Source organism: Hemitrygon akajei, chromosome 4 (genome assembly GCF_048418815.1).
Source record: "Hemitrygon akajei chromosome 4, sHemAka1.3, whole genome shotgun sequence".
In the NCBI taxonomy this organism is placed as follows: Eukaryota; Metazoa; Chordata; class Chondrichthyes; order Myliobatiformes; family Dasyatidae; genus Hemitrygon; species Hemitrygon akajei.
The window spans coordinates 181,699,102-181,717,164 of NC_133127.1; the positions used below are offsets into that span (position 1 = coordinate 181,699,102).

General features: G+C 42.3%; 1 protein-coding gene and 1 long non-coding RNA gene across 7 annotated transcripts in view; one reads left to right on the forward strand and one right to left on the reverse strand.

The window, feature by feature from the left end:
• Positions 1–2,462: 2,462 nt before the first annotated feature.
• Positions 2,463–17,610, reverse strand: LOC140727016 (uncharacterized). Its single transcript, XR_012098775.1, has 3 exons — positions 17,556–17,610; positions 3,915–3,995; positions 2,463–2,909 (listed from the first exon to the last, which is right to left on the reverse strand). It is a non-coding gene; the product is annotated as an uncharacterized lncRNA (long non-coding RNA).
• Positions 17,144–18,063, forward strand: part of plcxd1.2 (phospholipase C, X domain containing 1, tandem duplicate 2) — a 31,106-nt gene continuing 30,186 nt past the window's right edge. For 5 of the 6 annotated variants that reach the window (XM_073044161.1, XM_073044163.1, XM_073044160.1 and 2 more), the window contains exon 1: positions 17,144–17,418. The gene's annotated coding sequence lies outside the window, so the exon portion shown is untranslated. The remainder of the gene's footprint in view (positions 17,419–18,063) is intronic. The other variant, XM_073044169.1, reaches the window with a different exon arrangement.

The following is an 18,063-nucleotide window of genomic DNA, read 5'->3' on the forward strand; positions in this document are numbered from 1 at the left end:
AATCTCTCCACTAACTGTTCTGGCACTCTGGTTCCCATACCCCTGCACTCCTAGTTTAAACCCCTCTGTGCAGCATTAACAAACATTCCTGCTAGGGTATTAGCCCCCCTCCAATTCAGGTGCAAACCGTTCCTTCTGTACAGGCCCCATCTTTCCTGGAAGAGAGCCCAATGATCCAAAAATCTTTTTCCCTTCCTCCTATACCAAATCTTTAGCCACATATTAAATTGTATAATCTTCCTAGTTCTGGCCTCAATGGCATGTGGCACGGGTAGCAATCCTGAGATCACAACGCCAGAGGTCCTGCCCTTTAACTTAGCACCTAACTCCCTACGCAGAACCTCATTACTCGTCCTACCCATGTCATTGGTAACTACATGGACCACGACTTCTGGCTGTTCTCCCTCCTACTTAAGAATGTCAAGGACTCGATCCAAGATATCCCAGACCTGGGAATCCAGGAGGCAAAATACTATCCAGGAATCTCATTCTTTCCCACAGATCCTTCTGTCTGTTCCCCTAACTAACGAATCCCCTATCACCACAGCATTCCTCTTCTTTCCCTTCCCTTCTGAGTCACAGAGGCAGACTCAGTACCAGAGACCTGACCATTGAGACTTTCCTCTGTTAGGTTATTCCCCCCCTCCACCCCCTGACAGTATCCAAGTTGATATACCAGTTGTTGAGGGGGTGGCTACAGGGGTACTCTGCACTGGCCCCTTAACCTCCTTTCCCTTCCTGACCGTCACCCAGTTTCCCGCATCTTGCACCTTGAGTGTGACTACCTCTCTATATGTCATATCTATCACCCCTTCAGCCCCCTGAATGATCTACAGTTCATCCAGTTCCAGCTCCAACCCATTACTGCGGTTGGCTAGAAGCTGCAGCTGGATGCACTTGTTGCAGTTGTATTGGTCAGGGACACTGGAGGTCTCCCTGCCTTCTCACATCCTGCAAAAGGAGTATTGCACTATCCTGCCTGGCACCTTTACTGTCCTAGCTGAGCGGATATAAAAAATGAGAAGGGAAAATCAAGCTTTTCTCTCCTTTGCTTTCTCTGAGTGAAGCCTCTCTTCGATGAAGTCTCGAAGAGCTGAAGCCTTAAGATCACCACTCCATGTCCACTCAGATGATGGCTGCTACGATGATTGCCATTGTGTTTCCTTAATTTGCTCTTACTAATCAATCCCAAATGCCTCACTTTGATCGAAGGCTGTAGACAGTGAGGATGACAATCAGGAATTACAGTGGGTTTTTGATCAACTAAGTAAGTGGGCCAAGGAATGGCAAACGGAATTTAACTGGGATCAGTGCCAATTGTTGCATTTTAGAAAGACAAACTTTAACAGTAAATGGTAGGGCTCTGGGGTATGTTGTAGAACAGACAAACCTAGGGGTACATGTACATAGTACTTTGAAAGTGGTGACACAGTTAGACAGGGTGGTGAAGTACACTGGCCTTCACCAGTCAGGGGCATATATGATGACATGATGCTGTTCTGCAAGACATTGCTGAGACCATACTGGAGTATTATGTTTGGATTTGGTCACCTACTGTAAGAAAGATGCCATTAAACCGGAAAGAGTGCAGAAAAGATTTATGAGGATGTTGCCAGGACTCCAGGGAAGACAGGGAGAGGTTGGGCAGGCTAGGACTTTATTCCTTGAATCGTAGAAGACTGAGGTGTGATCTTATAGATATGTATAAAATCATGAGGGGCATAGATAGGGTGAAAGCACATCAGCTTTTTCCCAGGGTTAGAGAGTATAGGCTTAAATTGAGAAGGAAAACAAATAATAAGTTGCCTGAGTGACAATGTTTTCACACCCAGGGTGTATAACTGTATATAGAACAAGCTGAAAGGGGAAGTGGATAAGGCATGTATTTTTACTGTAGATGTCACAATCACTTCCTCTTTCAGCTTAAAAAATATTTAGATAGATATGTGGATAGGAAAGGTTTAGGGGGTCAAACATAGAACTAATGGGTCTTGCATAAATGATGGCCATCTTGAGTTGACATGGTCAAGATGGGCCAAAGGACTGTATGTCTCTATAACCTCATAAAAGCACTATCTAAATGAAACATGTAACTGTGTGCTCTAACCTGGTAATTTTAACCCCTATCCTTCTCTCTTTTTCCATTTCCCATTCTGGCTACTAGCTTATCCCTTTTCTCCTCACTTGTCTGTCTCCTCCCTCTGATGTCCTTCCTTCTTGCTTTTCTCCCATGGTCCACACTCTTCTATCAGACTTCTTCCTTGGCCATTTGCTTCTACTCATCACCTCCCAGCTTCTCACTTCATCACCCCTTCTCCCCATCCACCTATTTTCCCCATCACCTGGCTTCACCTATCACCTGCCCAACTTCTCATTTCATCACCCCCCCTCCCCATCCACCTATCTTCCCCATCACCTGGCTTCACCTATCACCTGCCCAACTTCTCATTTCATCACCCCTCTCCCCAACCACCTATCTTCCAGCTGTTCTCCTTCTCATCCTTCCACTTTCTTATTTTGGCTTCTCCCCATCCTTCCAGTCCTGATGAAGGGTGTCAGCCCAAAAGGTCGGCTGTTTATTCCCCTCCATAAATACTGCCTGAGCCTCTGAGTTCCTTCAGCATTTTGTGTGTGCTGCTCTGGATTTCCAGCTTAACTGTAGGATTGTTCAGTTTTACTGTTGAAGCAGTGTGTAAGCCAGATGATGAATGTGAGAAGTGCCCTTAAGTTAAAACAGTCTGCTGGAGGAACTCAATGTGGGCTGATACTGGGTTTAAACACAAAACATCGACCATTCCTTTCCTCTACTGATGCTGCTCAACCTGTAGAGTTCCTCTAGCCGATTGATTGTAGCTTCATAGCATCTGTAGTCTCTTGTGTCTCCAGTATCCCCAGTTCCCTGGCTGGCCCTGTTGATGAAACATCATAGATCTCAAATGTCATATCTGTTTCCCCCATCATAGATGCTGACTGATCAACTCAGCCTCTCTTAGCACTAAGTTACAGAGTTATACAGTATAGAAGTAAGTGTGTTGGCCCAAGCAATTCATGCCAGTCGAACTTGCATGCGTATGGTCTCTGCTCTCCTCATTTCCCTTCCCTGTTCCATGCTCCACTCTCCTCTCCTAGAAGATTTCATCATCTTCAGGTCTTTGTTACTTCTGTCTATCACCTCTCAGCTTCTGGTGTCATTCCCACTCTCCCTCTCCCTCACCTGGATCCCCCTGTCACCTGTTGGACCTTGCTCTACCCCTTCCATCCCCCACTTTATAGTCTTCCCTCTATTTTTCAGTCCAAATGAAGGATCTGAATCCAAAAATTCCATTTCCCACCACAGAAGCTACCTGATCCACCAAGTTTCTCCAGCATTTGTGTATTACTTGATATCCTAGTTGTCCGCCGTACTACCAATTCTGGTGTCATCCACAAACTCACAAACCACACCGACTACGTTCTCTTCCAGGTCACTAATCTTCTGTTTGAATTTTGATTTCCTTTTCTACCACAAAGCCTGGTTCTACTTTTACGGTGCATTAGAAGATTGGGTAGTGTGGCCGCAGTACGATTGCACCTTTAGGTAGGGCCCTGCTTTGAAATGCTTATGCAGTTTAGAATCTGTAAAAATAGTTTTTTTTTACAAAATAAGAGAACAGTAAATGTTTATCGTGTTCCCGGACCTGAATGTTTACACTCCTTACTCTGGTATTTCCCGTCTGAAAGACATGCACTTTTCCTTGTTTCATATTTGAGAAACTAAAAATAAAACTAAAATATAGAAATGGTGGTAAAATGATAGGATTTTTAAATTATTGTAAAGTTTTCTAATAACATTATTTTTCATTATCTTGATAAAGATAAGCATTATTAGAAGAAAAAGTAGACAAAATAATTTCTACATATTTAGTGCTATTTACCTTCACCAGGGCCTCACTGAGTATATGATTGTGGCCGTGTATTCCTTTTGATGCATCTTTTCTCAGTTCGCTTCACCATAACTGTGTGTTGAAAATAATATAAAATACCTTAAAAATGATTAACATTTCTTGTGCAGGTTTTCTCTTAGTAAATTGGTATTATTGGATTTATTTTTCAGCTCAGGCTGGTAAAACCTGAGATACGGACATAGCCAAGCACGCTCATTTCTCAATAGTAGGAACTTTCGGACTATTCTAGTGGTGTTTAAGATTGTGGTATTCTGAAGATTTACATAAATGTTGCTGTGTAGTTTTACTAAGTAGATTGGGAGATGGCTTCGCCAAGCATCTATGCTCTGTCCGCCAGAACAAGCAGGATCTCCCAGTGGCCACCCATTTTAATTCCATTTCCCATTCCCATTCCAATGTGTCCATGCATGTCCTCCTCCACTGTCATGATGAGGCTACACTTAGGTTGGAGGAATAACACTTTATATTCCGTTTAGGTAGCCTCCAACCTGATGGCATGAACATCAATTTCTCAAACTTCTGGTAATGCCCCCCCCACCCACCCCCTTCACCATTTCCCATCCCCTATCCCCTCTCTCACCTCTCTCACCTTATCTCCTTACCCACCCATCGCCTCCCTCTGGTGCTCCTCCCCCACTTTTTCTTTCTTCTATGGCCTATCTTTTTCACCAATCAACTTCCGACCCCTTTATTTCATTCCTCACCCTCCAGGTTTTACTTATCACCTGGTTTTCTCTCCCTGACCACCCCCCCCCCAAACTTTGCAGCCTTTTAAATCTACTCCTCAGTTTTTTTTTCTCCAGTCCGACTGAAATGTTTTGTCCTGAAACATCAACTGTACTCTTTTCCTATATGACGCCTGGCCTGCTGAGTTCCTCTAGCATCTTGTGTGTATTGCTCGGATTTCCAGCATCTGCAGATTTTCTCTTGGCTATGTAGTCCTAATTGTTTAATGCTTTCATGTAGTGACTTTGGGATGATGCCAGTTGTTGGTATTACTATTGGGACAATGTATACCCTGAAGAAGGGTCTCGGCCCGAAATGTCGACTGTTTACCCCTTTCCATAGATGCTGTCTGAGCTGCTGAATTCCTCCAGCATTTTGTTTGCGTTGCTTTGGATCTCCATCTGTAGACTTTCTCGTGTATCTTACACTTTCCTCTTTTAATTTAGCATATTTCTGGTGTTTTTCACATACTGATTTCTGTATGTTATGTGTGTTTGGAATGGCTATAACCATTAAGTAAGTTGTTCTGGCTTGTTTAACCTGCAATATTATATCCAGATGGTTATTATGGATTGCCCTATCTGTAATAGAGGATTGGTTATTAGATAATTTGGAGGACTCCGACTCTAAAACTGGATCAGGCTTGTATTTATAGTCAGGTATGGTGTCTTTTATGAGTTTGTATTTTAAAGCAAGATTTTGGTGAATGATGTTTGTCACTTGATTGTGCCTGTGCAAGTAATCAGATTGAGTTAAACTGCTACAGGATCCTGTAATGTGTTGGATTGTTACTGGTTTCTCTTGGCATTCTCTGTATTATTATTATTATTATTATTATTATTATTATTATTATCATGATTGTCACATGTAAAACAGGAAAACAAAACTATTTTGCATGCAATCCATCCAGATTAGATCATCACATCACATTGAGGTAGTACAAGGGATAACAATACAAACCATAGGATAAAGTGTTATAGGAACAGTGCAGTGCTACAGACAACAAGGTGCAAGGTCATGGCAAGGTAGACTGTGAAATTAAGAGCCCATTTTATTGTATTTATAGACCATTCAATCATCTCATAATAGTGGGGCAGAAGCTGTCCTTGAGCCTGGTGCTACATGGTGGTTTTCAAGCTTTTCTATCTTCTGCCTGATGGGAGGGGGGTGCAGGTGAGACTTTTGATTACAAGTAAACCTGAAGATGCTGGAAATCCAAGCAACACACACAAAATGCTGGAGGAACTCAGCAGGCCAGGCAGCATCTATGTAAAAGAGTTAACAGATGTTGTTTGGACCGAGACCCTTCATCGGGATCTTTGATTAAATTGGCTGCTTTATCGAAGCAGGAAGTAAGAGCAGACAGAGTCTATAGCAGGGGAGGCTGGTTTCAGTAATGTGTTGAATTGTGTCCACGACTTTCTATGGTTTTTGTCAGTCTCTGGCAGAGCAGTTGCTGTGCAAACTCTTGATGCATCTGGATAAAATGCTTTCTGTGATGCACCTATAAATATTGGTGAGGGTGAGTGGGGATATGTCAAATTTCTTTAGCCTCCTAGGAAAATAGACATGCTGGAGCACTTTCTTGGCTGAATCAGGACAGGCTATTGGTGATATTCACTCCTTGGACCTTGAAGCTCTCAACTCTCTTGACCTCAGCAGAGTTGATGTAAACAGGAGCATGTGCCCTGCCCCTTCCTTTTTTTTAAATTAGTATTTTTATGCATTTTCTACAATGTTACAGATGAAAAAAAAACCCCAATCAAAATGAGGAACATTAATACAGTGCAAAAATAAACATACAATAATAATATAATACAAAAAAAGATAATTGAGAAAGCACCCAAATTGAAGACATGCAAAATTAGTATCCTCCCCAAGCCCCGCAACAAAAAAGAACTCCAGACCAACCACAATACAATATAGAGAATATAAATCAGGACATTCAAATCCCCCAAACTGTAAATACTCTTAAAAACATAAGATATTAATGCCTACTACCAAAAAAAAGGAGCTGAAAGCAAGGGACCGAAAAAAAAACCTTAGTTAAGAGGAAGGTTATGAAAGTACTCAATAAAAGGTCCCCAGACCTTATGGAACTTTATATCCAAATTAAGAACTGAATAATGGATTTTTTCAAAGTCTAAGCAGGACATAATATCATTAAGTCATTGAGCATGCGTGGGTGGGGCAACATCCCTCCATCTAAGGAGGATTAAACATCTAGCCAGGAGAGAAGCAAAAGATAATATTCGACACTTAGACGAACTCAAACATAAATCTGTCTCACCCAAAAAACCAAACAGAGCAATTAAAGGGTTAGGTTCTAGGTGGTGATTCAGAATATAAGATAAAGTTATGAAGACATCTTTCCAAAATTTCTCCAGGCTAGGACAGAACCAGTACATATGAATAAGAGAGGCCTCGCCCCTTTTGCATTTATCACAAAGAGGACTAATATTAGGGTAAAATCGAGATAGTTTAGATTTAGACATATGGGCTCTATGAACAATCTTAAACTGTAAAAGGCAATGGTGAGCACAAAGCGAGGTTGAATTAACCGATTTGAGAATCGAGTCCCAAGTCTCATCAGATAAGGAGATATTTAAATCATGTTCCCAAGCCATTCTAATTCTATCCGCAGGGGCAAGTCGTAAGAATGCTAATTTATCATGAATAAATGATATTAAGCCTTTACCCAGTGGATTAATAGAACGAAAGAAATCCATAACATTTTTCTCAGGCATTTCAGGGAAGTTAGGAATTAAAGGATTAATAAAGTATCTAATTTGGAGATATCTAAAAAAATGGGCATTAGGCAGATTGAACTTAGCAGAGAGCTGTTGAAAAGATGCGAAGCGATTATCAATAAAAAGATCTTCAAAATGTCTAATGCCCTTCCTATACCAATCATGGAATGCTGAATCATACGTAGTAGGTAAAAACAGGTGATTATGTAAGATAGGGCTAGAAAAGGAAAAACCATAGAAACCATAAAATGTCCTAAACTGAGCCCATATACGCAAAGTGTGCCTAACAAGAGGATTAACAATTAATCTGGACAAACTACTAGGGAGTACAGAGCCAAGAAGTGCAGAAATAGATAGACCTTTAGTGGAACTCAACTCCATTGCCACCCAATTAGGGCACTTGGGTTGGCCATGGAAAAAAGACCAAAAGGTAGCACAGCGTATATTGGCTGCCCAATAATATAAACGAAAGTTAGGTAAAGCCATGCCACCCTCTTTTTTAGATTTTTGCAGATAAACTTTATTAATTCTAGAACGCTTATTCTTCCACAGAAATGACAAAATAATAGAGTTTAAGGAATCAAAAAAAGATTTAGGAATAAAAATTGGGATTGATTGAAATAAATATAAAAATTTAGGGAGAACATACATTTTAACAACATTAATATGACCTACCAAAGACATAGATAGAGGTGACCATTGTAACAGACTCTGTTTTATAGCATATGGAAGATTGGCAAAATTTTCAATAAAAAGATCTTTAAACTTCCTTGTGATTGTAATCCCAAGATAAGTAAATTGATTATGAACTACTTTAAAAGGGAGGTCATGAAATGTTAATTCTTGTGCTTCTTTATTAATTGGGAAAAGTTCACTCTTATGTAAATTAAGTTTATAGCCAGAAAACTGGCTAAACTGATCAAAAAGTGAAAACATTGGAGGTAAGGATGTAGACGGATTTGAAAGAAAAAGTAATAAGTCATCAGCATAAAGAGAAACTTTGTGCTCAACACCCCCCCCTCCAAATCCCGGTCAGTTCAGGACAGTTTTGAAATGCTATCGCCAAAGGTTCTACAGCCAAATCAAAGAGAAAGGGACTTAAAGGGCATCCCTGACGGGTGCCACGTTTGAGGTTAACTAACTGGGAATTCTGAAAATTAGTCAAAACAGAAGCAGTGGGACACAGATACAGCAATTTGATCCAAGAGATAAAAATTTGACCAAGGTCAAATTTTTCTAAAACTGCAAAAAGGTAGTTCCACTCTATACGATCAAATGCTTTCTCCGCATTGAGGGAAATAACACATTCAGGAATCCCAGTTGAAGGTGAATATAAAATGTTAAATAAACACCAAATATTAAAAAAAGGAAGACGGTTTTTAATAAAACCAGTTTGATCATCAGAAATAATAGAGGGAATAACAGTTTCTAATCTGTAAGCCAAAACTTCGGCCAAAATTTTGACATCGACATTAAGCAAAGAAATTGGCCTATACGAAGAACACTCTGTTGGGTCTTTACCCTTTTTTAATAAAAGAATAATAGATGCCTCATTGAAAGAGGGTGGCAATTTACTGTAATTAAACGAGTCAGATAAAACTGAGAATAACTGAGGAGAAAGAAGTGAAGAGAATGATTTATAAAATTCTACGGGGAACCCATCAGGTCCAGGAGATTTCCCTGAAGACAATGCAGAAATTGCAAAGGATATTTCTTCTGATGATATAGGCGCATTAAGTTTGGCTTTAAAATCAGATGAAAGCGAAGGGATATTCAAATTGTTTAAAAAATGATCAACGGAGATATTCTCATTCAGAGATTCAGAGGAATAAAGTCGAGAATAAAATTTTTTAAATGCGTCATTGATTTCTAAGTGATCCGATGTAAAGTCTCCATTCTCCTTCCGGAGCTTTGTAATATGTTGTTTAGCTTTGGAATGCCTCATCTGATTGGCTAGAAATTTACCAGATTTGTCACCATGAATATAGAAGCGACTCTTACTTTCAAGAAGTTGGTGTTCAACAGGTTGGGTAGACAAAAGATTAAATTTAGTTTGAAGTTCTACAGGCTTCTTGTATAATTCAGGATTCTTAGTTTGAGCATACAGTTGATCTAATTCTTTAATCTGATTAATGAGGTCTTAGTTTGAGCATACAGTTGATGCCCTGCTCCTTCCTGAAGTCAATAATTAGCTCTTTGGTTTTGCTGACATTGAGGGAAGGTTTGTTGCTGTGACATCTTGTCATTAGGTTCTCAATCTCCTTCTGGTGTTCCAGTTCATGGTTATTTGAGATGTGGCCCATCACGGTGCTGTCATCTGCACCTTTGTGGAAAGAATTAGAGCAGACTTAAGTCACTGAGCCACAGGGAGTAGATTAGATGATGCAGCTTTGTGGGGCAGTTGTCTTGAGGATAATTGTATTAGTATTGGTTTATTATTGTTATATGTACCAAGATACAGTGAAAAGCTTGTCTCGCATACTGTTTGTACAGATCAAATCATTACACAGTGTATTGAGCTGGAACAAGGTAAAACAATAACAATGCAGAATAAAGTGAAGAAGTTACCTAAAGAGTGCCATGCAGATAAACAATAAAAAGCAAGGTCATAACGCGGTAGATTGCGAGGCCAAGCATCCATCTTACTGTACAAGAGGTCCATTCTGGAGTCCGACAACAGTGGGACAGAAGCTGTCCTTAAACCTGGTGGTTTGTGCTTTCAGGCTTTTGTATCTTCGTCTCAATGGGGGAAGGGAGAAGAGAGAATGTCCAAGGGGGGTGGGGGTCTTACAAAATCAAAAAAAAAAATGCAGATGCTGGAAAGCTAAGAGAAAAACAGAAAATATTGGAAACACTCAGCAGGTCAGGATGCACCTGTGGTATTGAGTTGATCTAAATGATTGATTGTATCGGTGTAAAAAGACAAGTCCGTCATCAATAGGGCCAATAAAGGGATTTCACACAGCTTAAATCCTTCTCAGCTGACTTGTATTCTGTGCCTTTGTAAATATGTGCTGGTAATAATGAAAGATGATAAGGATCATGATGAACGGTTTATATTGTGTAAAGTGAAACAGAAAATGAGACAAATATCCAATGGTTCACTATCTGTATAAGAAAAAAATAACCAGAGAGATAATATTTCATGCTAATGATATTTCAGGAAAAAAATAAGATTTAAGTTGTGCAGAGGGCAGGGGACAATAGCAGAAAAAAATTGTGGAGGATCTATGATACTGTGAAGGGCAGAAGGAATTGATTGAGAAAAACACCATTCGATCATGGCAGATTATTATCCGTCTCAAACCCATTCTCAATAACCTTTGTCACCTTTAATAATCAAGAAACTATCAACCACCACTTTAAATATACCCAATATACTTGGCCTCCACAGCTGTCCTTGACAATGAATTCTATGCCTTTACAACCAGCCCTGGCTCTCATATTCTCTGTGTAACACTTTGTGTAAAAAACCTACCTCTGACATCTCCATTCACTATAATTTCCTCCAATCCCTTTAAAATTATGTCCCTCATTTCTACCCTGGGAAAAAGGTCTCTGGCTGTCCACTCGATGTATGCCTCTATTTCTTAGGAAACTAGCAACACATATGGGGATGTTCTAGGTACAGCCTGCATTTGTTATCTAACACATTGAAAAGTCATGCTGTTTTTTTACACCACTGCAGCCTGTATGACATTGGTGTATAGGTGGGACGTCAGAGATTAGTTTTTTAACACAGGCAGGGGTGGGTGCATGGAACGCCCTGCCATGGGGGGTGTAGATACATTAGGGGTATTTAAGAAACTTTTAGGTAGGAACATGCATGACAAAAAATGGAGGGCCATGTATGGGGGAAAGGGTTAGATTGATGTTAGAGTAGGTTAAAAAGTTCTACAACATCGTGGGCTGAGGGCCTGGAATGTGCTGTTGAGTTTTATCTCGTAGAAATTGATACATATGAAGGGTCTTGACCCCAAATGTCATCTGTGCATTTCTCTCCATGAATGCTGCCTGACCCACTGAGCTCCTTTAAAAAATGTGTTTTATTTTCACTGTTACTCCCAAAAAATAATAATGTGTGAAATCTAAAAAGATATAGAAAATATTTCATGGTTGAGTAGTCATCTTAGAATTCTTGTCATGGTGAGTAGTCTTCTCTGAAATAGTAATGCCCAGGAATTTAAAGTTGCTAACCCTTTTAACCTCTGACCCTCTGATGAAGACTGCATCATGGACCTCTGGTTTCCCTCTCCTGAAGTCTACAATCAGTTCCTTAGTCTTGCTGACATTGAATGAGAGGTTGTTGTTATGACACCACTCAGTGAAATTTTCCATCTCCCTCCTGCAAGCTGAATCATCACCATCATTGATACTGCCCACAACATTGGTGTCATCTGCAAACTTGAATACGGTGTTGGAGCTGTGCTTAGCCACAGGTATAAAGCGAGTAGAGCAGAGGGCTTAGCACACAGCCCTGTTCTGCAACAGTTGCTGATGGAGACTGTGGAGGAGATGTTTTTTGCCAATCTGAACTGACTGGGGTTTGCAAGTGAGGAAATTGAGAATCCAATTGCACAAGGAGGTGTTTGAGGGCAAGGTCTTGGCTTATTGATTACGTTTTGAAGAGACGATGGTATTGACTGCTGAGCAGTAGCCAATAAAGAGCATCCTGATGTATGCACCTTTGCTGTCCAGATGTTCCAGGGTTGTGTGAAGAGCCATTGAGATGGCTTATGCTGTGGACCTGTTCTGATAAGCAAATTGGAGTAAATCCAAGTTGCCTCCAGGAAGGAGCTGAAATGTTCTATCTCCAGCTTCTCAAAACACTTCATCACTGTGGAGGTAAGTGCCACTGGGCAATCGTCATTGAGGAAGGTTGCCACACTCTTCTTAAGCGCTGGTATAATTGTATCCTCCTTGAAGTGTCTGGGTACCACACACTGTGGAGCAAGAGGTTAAAGAGCTCTGAGAACACGCCAGCCGGTTGGTCAGCACAGCTCTTCAGTACGTCTGGGTACCTTGTCTGGTCCAGGTGCTTTCCTCAGATTCATCCTCCTGAAGGCATGTCAGCTTCAGATACTGAGATCAAAGGGTCACCAGGAGATGTAGGGGTTCACGATGGCTCCTCCATGTTCTGATGGTCAAAGTGAGCACAGTAGGCACTGAGCTCATCTGGAAGCAATGCCCTGTTGTTCTCCATGTCGCTGTTGTATGAAAGTAGCACCCATCATCAGAGATCCTCAGCATCTAGGCCATGCACCTTTCTTGCTGCTGCCATCAGGTAGAAGGTACAGGAGCCTTAGGCACCATCAGATTCAGGAACAGTTACTACCCCTCAACCATCAGGCTCCTGAACTATAGGGGATAACTACACTCACTTGCCCATCCATTGAGATGTCCCCACAACCAATGATCTCTCTTTAAGGACTCTTTATCTTGTTATTTCATATTCTTGTTATTTATTGCAAACTATTTATATTTGCATTTGCACAGTTTATTGTCTTCTGGTTGATCTTTCATTGATTCTGTTATAGTTACTATTCTATACATTTGCTGAGTATGCCCACAGGAAATTGAATCTTAGGGTGGTATGTGGCATACTGTATATGCAGAACAATAATAAAATTTGCTTTGAATTTTTCTGGGGAAGTTGCAGTCTGTGTATCCAGAATGGGAAGGTGCTGACACTATAGGAACGATACCCGCAAAACAAAATATCTGAGCATATCGTCAATCAAGATGCCACTGAGTTGCGGTCTCTGTTGAGGCTGGGGCTCAGACTTACTTGTTTTTTAAATTTGCAGGGATGACTTCGGAGACAGAGAGGGGAGTTAGGGGTCAGGTTAGGGTTTATGGACAGTATTGAGGGGGAGTTAAAGTTCAGGTTAGGGTCTGTGGAGCTCTGCTCTGTGTTCGAAGTTCAGCCATGTTACTGGGCGATGAAGGGTATCTGGGGATTAGGGCTTCACTCCAGCGATTTGGGCATTGCTGCTCCACTTCGCAGTTTATGTCCAGCGATGTGGACGTGTGGACAAAGGACATCCGAAGACTAGGCCTCCATTCCTTGCTTCAAGTACAGCAATGCAGGTGTTGCTGCTCTGCTCCGCGCTCAAATTCCAGACGTGGATGTGGAGGCAAAGGATATCCAACCACCAGGACTCCACTCTGGGCTTGAAGGCCAGCGATGTGGACGGGTGGCGAAGGACATCCGTGGACTGTCCCAAGGTCAGATGTCCATGCGAGCAGGAGGCACGAGGGCCAATCGCTTTGCACACTCGAGGTTCGATCCTGGAGGTCAAGGTCCTGTCATTGTCTGGTCTGGGGGTCAACACCAAAGATCAAAGCTCAGAGGTTGAAACCTGGAGACGGGAGGACTGTCTGCATGTGTGAGTTGGTGAGAGGGCGAAAAGGGGATTACTTTGCTGTTGTTATTTTGTTTCTTGTGTTCGGTATAGTTCTGCTTATGGGCATACTATGCTGGCACTGGAATGTGTACTGACACTTACAGCTGCCCCAGCACGTTCCCAGGTGTGTCGGTTGTTAACACACTCAGTACATTTCATTGTGTGTTTCAATTTATATGTGATAAATACATCTGAATCTGAGATACATTGTGCCAATATCATTGTGTCTCTTTGGGTATTACAAAGACTTCACAGCACAAGATTCCGCCCAAATGGTCTGTGTAGCTCTTCCTACTCCAGGTGAGGTTCCAACCACCTTATTTTGAACCATCCTACCTGCTGAAAAAGTAGTTGATGCTTTCCCAGCGTATATGACAAATAACCTCTCCTCGGGCTTCCAGCTGGGTTCAGGTATCGATTGTAACTGACGTTTCGATGAAAAACTCTGCCATCTTCTCCACGGACTATAGGGGTATAACTATCACTGGACTAGACATACCCAGGCATCATCCCTGAAGAAGACGGCAGAGTTTGTCATCAAAACGTTGGTTGTAATCGATACCTGTACCCGGCTGGAAGACCGAGAAGAGTTTATTCACCCTATCTGCTCTTTCTCCTTGATTTCTCCTTCTCCCTCATAAACCTATAAATAAATACTTGCCATTGTGTAGCAACTGAAAGTGGAGAATTCCCAGTGAGTCATTATGAAACTAGACATGGTGACTTGTGCTGCAATGATCTATGTTTGGTTCTAAACTTTGCCCTTTGTTCTCAGCTGTTAAACTCTATGCCGATTATAACAAATTACTTTTAATTTCTACTGCACTGAAAGCAGGTGAACTGCCTCCTTGTAGGTCTACCAAAGTCACGGGGACTGCAGTGCCTTAAGAAGGCAGCAAGGCTTCTCAAGGTCAGAGGTTTAGGACCTTCACCCCAACTGGTCCCTGATGCCCTTTCCAAGCTAGACCTACTTGCCTACATTTGGCCTATAACCTTTCCAATCCACTTACCTGTCCAACTGTCTTTTAAAAATTGTTATTGTATCTTCCTTAACCAATCCCTCTGACAGCTCAGTCCACATAGATACAACCCCTTACGTGGAAAATGCCCCTCTCACCTATAATTCTTGATTCCCCTTCTATGGGGAAAGGGGCAAATTCACTGTACTCCCTCAATGGCTGTGTAATGAATTGATCAGTATGGCAAGCATTTCACTGTAACTAGATACATGTGATAGCAATAAATCAATTCCAGTTCCTCTGGGCATACGTGTCTTTACCAGAGGCACAGGTTTAGAATCAGAATCAGATATCACTGGCACGTGCCTTGAAATTTACTGCTTTGTGACAGCAGCACGGTGCAATACATAGTAAAACAAAACTATACGTTACAAAAAGGAAAATTAAATTAAATAAGTAGTGCAAAAAGAGCAAAAAGATAAGAGAGCAACACACACAAGATGCTGCAGGAACTCAGCAGGTCAGGCAGCATCAATGGAAAAGAGTAAACAATCGATGTTTTGGGTCGAGACCCTTCTTCAGAACTGAGGGGGGGGGGGTTGATGCCTGAATAAAAAGGGTGGGGGGGAGAGGAAAGAGGCTGGCTGGAGGGTGAAAGGTGAAACCAGGTGGGTGGGAAAGGTCAAGGGCTGGAGAAGATAGAATCTGATTGATGCACCATCAATAACTCTCTGAGACGTGAGGCGAGATATAGGCTTTTATTAACTGGAAGAAAGAACAAGCAGCAATTGACCACCATGCTGCATCCTGGAGACTGAGGGCAGGGCTCAGGCCCCAATCGCCTTTATACTGTGGTCTGTGGGCGGAGCCACAGTCAGTGGGAGGAACCACAGGAGCAGTCAGCAGGTATATGTCCAGACAGGTATATGTAGTTGTATATGTATATGTAGTTCACCACACTGGTAGGAGAGGTGAGTGGGCAATAGGAGAAGGGGAAGAAGGAGGGGAATCAGGGGGAAGTAATAGGCGGGTGAGAAGTGAAAGGTCAGAGTGGAGAATAGAGGGAGGGGAAGGGGGTTTAAATTTGTTCACTGGAAAGAGATACCAATATTCTTGCCATCAGGTTGGAGGGTACCCAGATGGAATATAAGGTGCTGCTCCCCCACCCTGAGGATGCCTCATCCTGGCCCAAGAGGAGGCTATAGATTGACACATCAGAATGGGAATGGGAATTTGAATCAGAAGGTAGTGTACAAGGATTAATTATCCACTTAAAAATATGAAGGCAGAGGGTTAGAATCTGCTCCTAAACATTGAGTGTGTGGCTTCAGGCTCCTCGTCCTTGATGGTAGCAATGAGAAGTGGGCATCTCCTGGGCGATGGTGTCCTTAATGATGGTTGCCACCTTATTGAGGCATTGGCAACCTGAACTGGTTAAGGTAAAGAGTAAATGGTTGAAAGGGATATAAAGGATAATTTTTCACTCAGAGAGTTGTTTAGAAGACACACTGCCCGAGAGGGTCGTGGAGGCAGAAACTCTTACAATGTTCATGAGATATCTAGATGAGCACTTAGAATTAACAACCTAGTGCAGGTAAATACAAGGATGTTGACAGGATTTGAGGACCTGAGTTATTGGAAAAGGTTGAATAGTTTACGACTTTATTCCCTGGAGCGTAGAAGAATGAGGTATACAAAGTTGATAGAGGTATACAAAATTATGAGAGGTATAGATAGGGCAAATGCAAGCCAGCTTTTCCACTGAGGTTGGTTGAGACTAGAAGTCATGGATTAAGTGTAAAAGATCAACTGTTTAAGGGGAACAAGGGGAATTTCTTCACTCAGAGGGTGGTGAGAATGTGGAAGTGGTGGATGCAGGTTTGATTTTGAACATTTCAGACAAGTTTCGATAATTACGTAGATAGGAGCGGTATGAAGAGCAATGGTCCAGGTGGTTCTTGATTGGTCAGGGCATGAGGGGATGCTGGGAGAAGGCAGGAGATTAGGGCTGCCAGGAAATATGGATCAGCCATGATGAAATGGACTCGATGGGCCAAATGGCCTAATTCCGCACCTATATCTTATGGCCTAAGGTGCAGGTTGATGGGACCGGTCAGAATAATAGTCAGCACAGACCAGATGGGCCGAATGGCCTGTTTTGCGTTGTTGTGTTCAATGACTCTGCCGGGAAGGGCCGTTTCTCTGCTCAATGGCAATATGAGAACGCTGTGATTTGGATTCTATGTGTTATTTTAACCAAATTCGAATTAAATTCTGTCAAAGGAACAGGAGCAATGAATGGGCAGTTAGCAAAATATCTCCTGCCTTTTCACCAGAGGATTTACATAACACTGGATCTTCAACACGCACATACCCACAGTAATTTCACTTTCTGCTGAGACCGACGCAAAGATACAATACACGATTCGGTGAACAATTTTTAATATCAGGTTGGACTGAATATCCGTCAGAAAGCATTAACAAGAGACACCCGCCCCTCAGGACTTCCGCACAGGCCGTGGCATCAGAGAGAGAGAGAGAGAGAGAGAGAAAGACCGACGCACTGTAACCAGGGCAAGGCAGCGGAGAATCGGGGCACCGGCCCTGAGAATCGCGGGCCGGTGGGCACACGGTAGCGCTTTCTTCCCTCCCTTCCTTCCACAGTGCTACCCCTGTTTACGTACAACCCCGGCCCACATAAAATGCTTCTGGTTATTCTGATTTGTCTTTGAGCTGCTAATGCTGAAATCTGGCTTCTAGCCAACTTACTGTTTTGCTCCTCTTCCGTCTCCGAGCCCACTTCTTCGGCGAGAATTCTCCACCCCACCGATGACCCCTCTCCCACCCACCACTTCTTGGAGACGTGGCTCTGGTCTTCTGCCTGTTCTGGATCTTTCCATCTCCAACTACCGACAAGACATAAACCGCCTCCACCCGGAACCTCACCTTGGTGAAAAAAGACTGCCTTTTCCCCCCTTACTTTCCAATCTTGATGAAGAGTTTCGGCCCGAAATGACGACTGTTTATTCCCCTCCATAGATGCTGCCTGACCTGCTGAGTTCCTCCAGCAGTTAGCGTGTGTGTCACTTCATATCTTGCCGGATTTCTTCTCTAGATCAGCAGGTTTTCATCAGTGTATCCTCCTTGTACTCGAAGATACTGTAGAGGGTTCTGCTTTGGGGTTTACTTATTGAAAATGACATTTAAGTAAAATATGGTTGAAATGGCGTTGGTTGACCAGTCAGAAGGGAGGAGAATAACAAGACATCTGAGGGAG